Source organism: Alexandromys fortis, unplaced genomic scaffold, assembly GCF_014885135.2.
Source record: "Alexandromys fortis isolate MF-2015 unplaced genomic scaffold, M_Fortis_MF-2015_v1.1 scaffold_10, whole genome shotgun sequence".
NCBI lineage: Eukaryota > Metazoa > Chordata > Mammalia > Rodentia > Cricetidae > Alexandromys > Alexandromys fortis.
The window spans coordinates 5,626,057-5,635,593 of record NW_026067895.1 but is presented as its reverse complement, the minus strand read 5'-3'; the positions used below and the strand labels follow the sequence as shown (position 1 = coordinate 5,635,593).

The 9,537-nt window shown below is 41.1% G+C and overlaps 1 long non-coding RNA gene across 3 annotated transcripts in view; it reads right to left on the bottom strand.

Annotated features, from left to right (window-relative positions):
- Positions 1–6,049: 6,049 nt before the first annotated feature.
- The window catches only part of LOC126510809 (uncharacterized), a 22,969-nt gene continuing 19,481 nt past the window's right edge, over positions 6,050–9,537 (bottom strand). For all 3 annotated transcript variants that reach the window (XR_007594502.1, XR_007594503.1, XR_007594504.1), the window contains one exon: positions 6,050–6,614. This is a non-coding gene — a long non-coding RNA (uncharacterized lncRNA). The remainder of the gene's footprint in view (positions 6,615–9,537) is intronic.

The window sequence follows — 9,537 nt, the reverse complement described above, 5'->3', positions numbered from 1 at the left end:
TCCATTGCTGGTGGGAATGCAATCTTGTGCAACCACTTTGGAAATCAGTGTTTCGGTTTCTCAGGAAATTCGGGATCAACCTACCCCTGGACCCAGCAATACCACTCTTGGGAATATACCCAAGAGATGCCCTATCATATGACAAAAGCATTTGTTCAACTATGTTCATAGCAGCATTATTTGTAATAGCCAGAACCTGTTTTTTTTTTAAAAGATTTATTTATTTATTATGTATACAACATTCTGCTTCGATGTATGCCCACACACCAGAAGAGGGTGCCAGATCTCAGTTGTGAGCCACCATGTTGTTGCTGGGAATTGAACTCAGGACCTCTGGAAGAGCAGCTAGTGCTCTTAACCTCTGAGCCATCTCTAAAAGATATGGAAATGTTTGAATTTGGCCTTCCCAAGTGATTCTCATACTTGCAAACTTCACAAAAGCACGATTCTGTTATTTACTATGCATGTGTGAAAAGTAACTTAGTGAGATAGATTTGAGCATAAGAGAATTGTTGAAATGTTTTCTACAGTTGTTTCATTAAATAGGTGAACCCTATGAGATACAGTAAAAAGGGTGGGTGGCTCCAAATGAGAAATTGTAAAATGAAAAAGCAGTAGTTGTGTGAGAGTATAACAATCATGACATTTTGATGTATGAAGAGTTTTCTTTCTGAACTTAGAAAGTCACTGAATAACCATATTACTCATGGGAATTTATTAATTAAAAGTCAACTGATAAAAAAAAAGCAAAAAATCCAACTGGTTATATCATGAGTAGCATAACTGTACTCTGAACAAAGATGGCAAATTGGAAGTAGAAGTAAGAAAACTGTATAAATCAGGAGTTAGAACTGAAGATGGAATGTGAACTGGAAAGTTGATATAGATAGTTTGGGTTCAAATCCATATGATCGGAATGTCCACAAAAGGAGACACTATTATGGAAGTAAACAGTAGCAGGTAGGACAGTAGGAGTTTTCCTTCTCCAGGAAAGGAGGGCATTACTGTATTCAAAAGTTATTGATACTAAAAACAATGGTTTCTGAGAAATTGTACTGAATGCTTTGGGATAGAGTTGGAAAAAGTAATTTTAGAGAATATGTCTCAGTGAATATAAAGCATTGTCTGATGATGTTCTAAGTTATGAGATTCTGATCTTCTTTATTGTGTAGAGAGATTCTGTAAAATCATAAATGATGTCTGGATGACCTGAGTTCTCTGGTTACCACTGGAACAAGGTTAGGAAATCCATCTCAAACATTGGCTCCTCATTCTAGTTTTATTTTATCCCATGTATTTTTATGTGGATTGATTTTCCTTTGTACCAGGCTTAATATCTATCTGGTTCTCTCATATTAATAAAATGCCTTCTTTAACATACTCATGTCTATATCTCTAGAAGGGCAAAGATTTCACATTTTGTGTATATTGTATTTCAACATTATTTTGGTGTAGTGGTATGAACCAAAGACTTATTCAGATAGATTTTATGGAAATGGGGATCAAAACGCTGATTGTTTTCAAGAAAATATTATTTTTATTATTATGTATGAAATCACAACACAATTTAACAAACATTTTTTTTAAATACTGTGGTAAACCATGTCCCTCCCTTAAGAGGAGAAAACTGTCCCAAGGGCCAAGTGAGCCGTAGATCTGCAGGGGCCGAAAGCAAGCCATCGTGTCAGAACTGAAGCTGGACACAGTTTCATGAGGGTGTCACCTATGAAGAGGCAAAGTGTCCATGGAAAACCTGCATTTTCTTTAAAATGAAGATGTATGGATTACTTCTCTGTCCTAGGTCTAGTTTAGGTGAGGCAAAATAAAAGATGGAGAAAAGAAGGACACACCCCTTGTTTGTTTGAAGTGCAGGAGAAAGGTGGGTGTGGAACGAACAGGCTTAATTGGCTCAAGGAGCTGTGGTGTGAGCCAAGGTCCATTTTATTTGTAGTCTCTCTTAGGAGACTGAACCGTCCTGCTCATCAGATCTCATATTATTCCAATGTGGAACGGTTCATACAATAGCCTCTTTATTTCTTTGTGTACTTGAGCTATGGCGGTGCCTCTTGATTCCCACGGTGAAAGCCCAAAAGTGATTCTTTGCTGTAGTGCATACATAGAGATAATACAATGTTAAAATCTGGAGATACATCCTCTCCTTAATTCCCAGCTCATAGAATTACCACACAGTAAAGACATTTGCTAGAGTTTTTGTTTTATGAGACATTAAGCTTGTACTTGAATATAAATATTAGGCAACATTTCAGAAACTATTTTAAAAGTAAACTCAATTTTTTCCAGTTCTAATTTTATATAAGTCTGCCCGAACAAATCTATTTAGGTGGTCTTTTACTCAAACTCAGACTATGAAAAATGTCATTTGATAGAAGCTCACCCATATTTTACCCATCTGATTATAGCTGAGATGCCTTACCTAAAAGTAAAAGAGTCACTGAAATCTAAATACCTTGTGCTCTGGTTTCATCAAGAAAACATACACATATAGCACAAAAAGGATTCAGTGGTGCATGTGTGTGTGTGTGTTTAAGAAATAATAATAAAATAAAAAGAGACCAGAGGCAATGAATTTGAAAGGAAATTGTGACAGAGACATTGAAGTAGTTGGGGGGAAGAAAAAGAAATTGCATAATTATATTTTTTTAAAATAAAAAAGACAGTAGACTAGGCTAAGCATTGTGGTTCTTGCACATTCTAGCATGTAGACAATAGGAATAAGATCAGAAGGTCAAGGACAGCCTCAGCTACATAGAATGTTTGAGGCTAGCCTGGGCTATGCGAATTCTTTCCCCAGCAAACCCATCCAAACCAAATCTGAAATAGTAGCATTCTCAAAGGAAGAAATCTTAGTCTACACTTCAGTCCCTTGCACATATCATGTAGTCCTCCAACCCTCCTGGCTAGGCTATTCCCCTAGCCTCCATTGAAGGAACAAGCAATAAGCAAAGGCCCTTTGGGGACATGTAGACCTCCTCAAACCTGCATGTTTGATGTATTTTACAACCCATCTTCTATTTGCCACTTTCTCTCGCTCTAGAAGTGCCAGGAAGACATACCATCTGCAGAATGATTAGCCGTTCTGGTCTACTAGAGAACAGCCATTCTCAACCTGTGGCTCATGACCCACAAAGGCTATCCAAAAAACAAAGATACTTACACTACAATTCAGAATACTATCAAAATTTCAGTGATGAAGTAGCAATGCAAATAATTGCATTTACTTGGGGGTGTCATCATAACACGAGGAACTGTATTAAAGGGTCAAAGCATAAGGAAGATTGAGAGTCACTGTTTTAGAATGAACATAGATAAGGTAGGAAGCAGGAGGCACTGGCTGCCTCCCCGTCACATGCATATAAGTAGAAAAACAGCCTTAGCATTTTAAAGTCTAGTTTCTTGAGTTCTTTATATATTTTGGAGATCAGACCTTTGTCTGTTGCGGGGTTGGTGAAGATTTTCTCCCAGTCAGTAGGTTGCCTTTTTGTCTTAGTGACAGTGTCCTTTGCTTTACAGAAGCGTCTCAGTTTCAGTAGGTCCCATTTATTCAATGTTGCCCTTAATGTCTGTGCCGCTGGGGTTATACATAGGAAGTGATGTCCTGTGCCCATCTGATGTAGGGTACTTCCCACTTTTTCTTCTATCAGGTTCAGTGTGTTTAGATTGATATTGAGGTCTTTGATCCATTTGGACTTGAGTTTTGTGCATGGTGATAGATATGGGTCTATTTTCGTTCTTCTACAGGTTGACGTCCAGTTGTGCCAGCACCATTTGTTGAAGATGCTTTCTTTCTTCCATTGTATACTTTTAGCTCCTTTATCGAAAATGAGGTGTTCATAGGAAATAAGGGCTGATGAGAAGCCAAGGACAATGGCACGGGGTTTTGATCCTACTTCATGTTCTGGCTTTGTGGGAGCCTAACCAGTTTGGATGTTCACCTTCCTAGACCTGGATGGAGGGGGGAGGACCTTGGATTTTCCACGGGGCAGGGAACCCTGACTGCTCTTCGGACTGGAGAGGGAGGAGGAGAAAAGTGGGGGGGGGGGGGGGGGGGGGGGGGGGGGGGGGGGGGGGGGGGGGGGGGGGGGGAAAGGGGGGGGGGGGGGGGGGGGGGAAGGGGGGGGCGGGGAGGGGGGGGAATTTTTTTTAATTTTTTTTTCTATTCAAAAAAAAAAAAAAAAAACCAGCCTTCAGGAACAGAATTCAATTCCTCAATCTACCTTCCCCATCTATAGGTTCTAGAATACCATTGCTCAAGAGCAACTATGCTGGTTGATTGGCTGGGGAGTCTTGGTTTTGTTCTGCTTTCTGCGTTTGTTTTTTTTTTCTTTCTTAGACTCCAAGCCAACCCACCAGATGTTGAAATGTGGATCTCTACCACCACCTGCTGGGCAATAGCATATAGTGCCGCCAAATAATAAAGGGGAAGAAAAAGCCCAGTTGTTTTCTATCAGCTTTATCTCCTTGCTAATCCGCCACTCACTTTCTTTCTTTCACTTTCCCTTGATAGCCATGCTGGCTCTCCACGTAATTGTTATCTTTTTTTTCTTTTTAACTTGTAATTTGTTTTGAAAGAGAGTTGATAATTTAAAACAAAAACGGTAAGGATCATTAAACAGAAAGGAAAATGAACATAAGTTACTTGAGGAATAATGAGCAGGATGAATGAATGGAAAGGAAGAAAAATGTACACCATCAATTTAAGGCTAGATAGTGCCTGTGTTTGAACATTAAATTTAGCTCCAAGCTTCCTGGCAGGCACGTGAAAAAAGGAAACAGGATGGGTTTCATGGCTCTTGTCCGATAACGAACCTTATCAGTTTTTCAGTAGAGAAAAATCCAGAAAATCCTTGGGTTATAAAGGAGCTGAATTCATACACAAGGAATGTACTTTCTCTCATCTCCTGCGTACATTATTAAAGTTTTCACTGTTGCTGCCTTCACTGCTGTTGTCTTATACACAGCCCTGTAAAACATCACATTGGCAGGAACTTTGCCTGTCTAAATCCATCCTAAGTGAGCTGCACCCAGTTCTAAAATACACATTAATGATGGCTGGAGAGATGTCTCAGTCAGTAGCATGCTTTCTGAACAAACATAAAGAAAGAAGTTATTCCCAATGCCCAAGTGATGTGGGATGTCCTTCCGTGTTGTCTTTACTGTTTGACAAATAAAGCTATTTTGGCCAATGGCTTAGTAGAGTAAAGCCAGGCAGGAAAGCCGAATAGAGATATAGAGAAAGAGTAGGCAGAGTCAAGGATACACCACATAGCCACTGAAGAAGAAAAATGTCAGAACATTGCCAGTAAGCCACAGTTTTGTGGTGTTACATAAACTAATAGAAGTGGGTTAATTTTAAATGTAAGAGCTAGCTAGGAATATGCCGGAGCCATTGGCCAAACAGTGTTGTAATTAATATAGTTTCTGCGTAATTATTTGGGTCTGGGTGGCCAGAAAACTAAAACACAGTCACTGTCTACATTCAAGAAAAATTGGGTGCAACTCTACACACCTGGAACCCTAGCACTAAGGAGACAGAGAGAAGAGGATGCCTTGGGCTTCCTGACCAGTCAGCATGCTGGATCAATGAAGTCCAGGTCCAGTGAGAGATCCTGGCTGAAAACATAAGGTTGACAGAACTTGAGAAAGATATCCAACACTTGACCTTTGGCCTCTACACACACTCTCATAGACACACAGACACACAAACATGCACGTATGCATGCGTGCACACACACATACACATACTTGAAATACTTGAATACATATATACTCATACACATAACAAAATCAGAGAAATTTGAGAAATACTTTTATGGCCTATGAAGAGGTTACTGATAGACTAAAAGCAAACAAATTACCCAATGACAGACCCAAGTCCATTTTTCTATCATATGTCTTTATTATAAAATGATAACTGGGGGATAATTGAAATAACTTATAGTTACATGATTTCACAACCAATGTTAATGATTAATATCCACAAACCTATAGATTAGAGATTCTATTAAATAGTTATGTGATTGTCCTCATCCTCTTACTTTAAGGAGTTAACACTGAAAACAGGTGATGACAGGAATTTCATGAGGATGGAGTGGTGTGTGACATGTCAGGCGGTGGCAGAGTATATTCAGGAAGCAAACAGAAAATGCGAATTCTCTATTGTTGCTATTGTTGATTGTTACAATATTGCAGAAGGCAAGACTGGCCCTATTCATTTCTGTAGCCTTGTACTAAACAGTAGATTTGTAGATTTTCTTCAGTGTTTCTTGGTACATAACAGAAAATTAATTATGAATGATAGAGTATAGTAGAAAAGTATAGCAATATGAAAACCGCAGTACTGACTAGTCATGTTGTAGATTTTTTTTACGTAGTTGAAAGAGGTTCAGAATTATGATCATTCACTCGCAATTTTAATATGATGTTTCCTTGTTAACTTATGTACCATTCACTAGAACTTAAGTTTCTAAGAGGGTATTATATTCTCTCTAATTTCTTTTGAGTCTATCCTCATTTGCATTCTTCTTACTTCATAAATGAAGTTTGAAGTGATACAGTTCAGCATTTGTATGGGCTGCCATTCTATTTCTGTCCAGCTGAAAAAAAAAAAAGGATATTAACCTTTATCAGGCGATGAAAGGAGACAGAGACAGAGACCCACATTGGAGCACTGGACTGAAATCTCAAGGTCCAAATCAGGAGCACCAGGAGAGAGAGAGAACGAGCAAGGAACTCAGGACCGCGAGGGGGGCACCCACACACTGAGACAATGGGGATGTCCTATCGGGAACTCACCAAGGCCAGCTGGCCTGGGTCTGAAAAAGCCTGGGTTAAAACCGGTCTCGCTGAACATAGCGGACAATGAGGACTACTGAGACCCCAAGAACAATGGCAATGGGTTTTTGATCCTACTGCACCTATTGGTTTTGTGGGAGCCTAGGCAGTTTGGATGCTCACCTTACTAGACCTGGATGGAGGTGGGTGGTCCTTGGACTTTCCACAGGGCAGGGAACCCTGATTTCTCTTTGGGCTGACGAGGGAGGGGGACTTGATTGGGGGAGGGGGAGGGAAAGGGGAGGCGGCGGTGGGGAAGAGACAGAAATCTTTAATTAATTAATTAATTAATAAAAAAAGGAGCAAGATGATTGAGATGCAGTTATCAGAAGGTATCCAGCCAACCCATATCAATAGCTTGGGAGGCCTGCTCTGCAAGACAATCTTCCCAAGTTCAGGTCAGAAACCCCAGAGCAGCGAAAGGGAACCTAGGCTAGCTCTAATCTGAGGGAAAAGGCTTATTTGTGTGCTGTTCCAATCATTCTCCTTATCGTTCTGCTTCTGTTCTAGTTCTCCTGTCCTAATTCTAACTCCCCCTAGCTTCTACTCCTGTAGCCTAAAAATCCTCCTTTACAAACAAGGCTTGGAGTGATAAAAATAAATTACACAAATTAGCTCTCATTGGTCAAAAGCTCATTCCTAGGGTAAACAATAAGGAACTAGGCCATTTACCATGGCAACACAAGGTTTCAAGGTTTCAGGAGTAAGGCTGTGATTAGAGCCCAGTGGCTCAGTGTCCATAGGACTTTATCAGCTAGATTTGGCAAAGAATTGGCATGCCTTTCCCAGGGTGCTTTGTGTAGCAACCATTTTTGGACATCTGTGTCTCTGACCTTGGGCATAGCTGTAAAGTTTTAAACTTATGATCTACTTACATAAAACCTTTAGTCTAGTTTGGTTTGTGTGTGTGTGTGTGTTTTGTTTCTTTTTAATTTTTTTCTATTTTTTATTAATTATTTATTAAAGATTTCTGCCTCCTCCCTGCCACCGACTCCCATTTCCCTCCCCCTCCCCCGTTCAAGTCCCCCTCCCTCGTCAGCCCAAAGAGCAATCAGGGTTTCCTGCCCTGTGGGAAGTCCAAGGACCACCCACCTCCATCCAGGTCTAGTAAGGTGAGCATCCAAACTGCCTAGGCTCCCACAAAGCCTAGTTTGAACTTGCCCTGAAATAAAAGTGAATTAATTGTGTGCAGTTAGTCTGAGCAAAAGGAGAAAAGCAGGTTTTTAAGTGTCTACAGTCCTCATGGGAGGCCTAGTTAACTAATAGATCTAGTTATGAAACATATCCTAGCATATTTTCTATATATCAAAATTATACAGACTAATGAGAAGCCATCTTCCTGATCATCCACAGCTATATGTGTTCCCAGTAGAAGGAATATTTTCTTGAGATAAATACACAAGCAGTGGGAAAACACCCAAATTGGGGAAGAAATGAAGTGACTCATGAGAGAAATTACGAACAGGGACAAACATTTATCTACAGCCAGTGACCCTACAGATGTTCCAAGTAGGGCTCCCCATCAGAGACTCTCTCGTCTGGAGGGTCAGCCTGTTGAAAACTAGTTGTCACCTGCTGTATATTCCCATGGCCTCTGACAAACCCACATCCAGTGAAGTACAAAGCTCAGGAGAAAGGAAAAAAGTTTTTCTCAGTATGTAACAGTCACAGGAAGGGTTTAGGCGGAGGGTCTGAAGGAGAAGGCAGACACGGCTTCCAGATTCTACAGCTTCTCCAGAAGGAAACAAGGAAGGCTGCAGCAAGAGCAGAGAAGCATCTGTGTTCTTTTATAGGTGATGGTGGATGTTCACAGATTACTGTGTGAATCACAGACCTGGGTGCAGCGCTCAATGCCTGTCTGTACTCTAAGCACACGAGCTTCAGGCAAGGGGCTGGAGATTGAAACACAAAGACACGCAGACAGAGAGACAGAGAAATGGACCTCTAGTCACTGGTAAGAAGCCCTTCATTCAAAAGCACCACAGAGGCTTATATACCCAACACACTCAGGTGGCCCAACAGGTGAAAGCCTTATCCTCTGATCCTCAAGGCAAGGCAACATGTGCTCAGGAAGCAGAGCCGGCAAACAACTTTGACACAGCTTTCAGTAGCTCAAATCAGAAGGAAAGCAAAGGTCACTAGCAGGGAAGAGCAGCTGGAGGCCAAGACTCCAAATGGCCCCAACACCTGGGTAAGTCTAAAAGTTCAAAGCCGTTTAGCTTGAAAGACTCTAGAAGAGGTCCTTCTCTTGGGAGGAGACCTCCCCAACTCCAAGGAACAGGCCGAGACCACACGGATGCAAATCGCAAGAGGTTTATTGGGTAGACACAGGTACCTGAGGGCAGCAAAGTCTTTCGGAGGACTTGCGTGCCTGCCAACTGGAGGGCGGACTTTTTATAGGGAAGAGCAAAAAGCAAGTTTACAGAAGCAAAAGTGTGGTTATCGGAATGAGGCGGGGGCATGAATGGTTTCCTCTCTCAGCATGGGTGTCAGCAAAAGTCATCCTGTTCCTATCTTATAGATATCCTGTTTTGCAGTCAACCTGCTTTGTTGATGTCCTATCTTATTGATATCCTGCCTTGCAGTCTTCCTAGCTCATCCTGCTCTCTCAAGCACATGGGATGTTCTTACGAGAGCAGGCTGGCTGCTGATCCGGAGAATTTTTTTTTTTTTTAAGCAAACAGG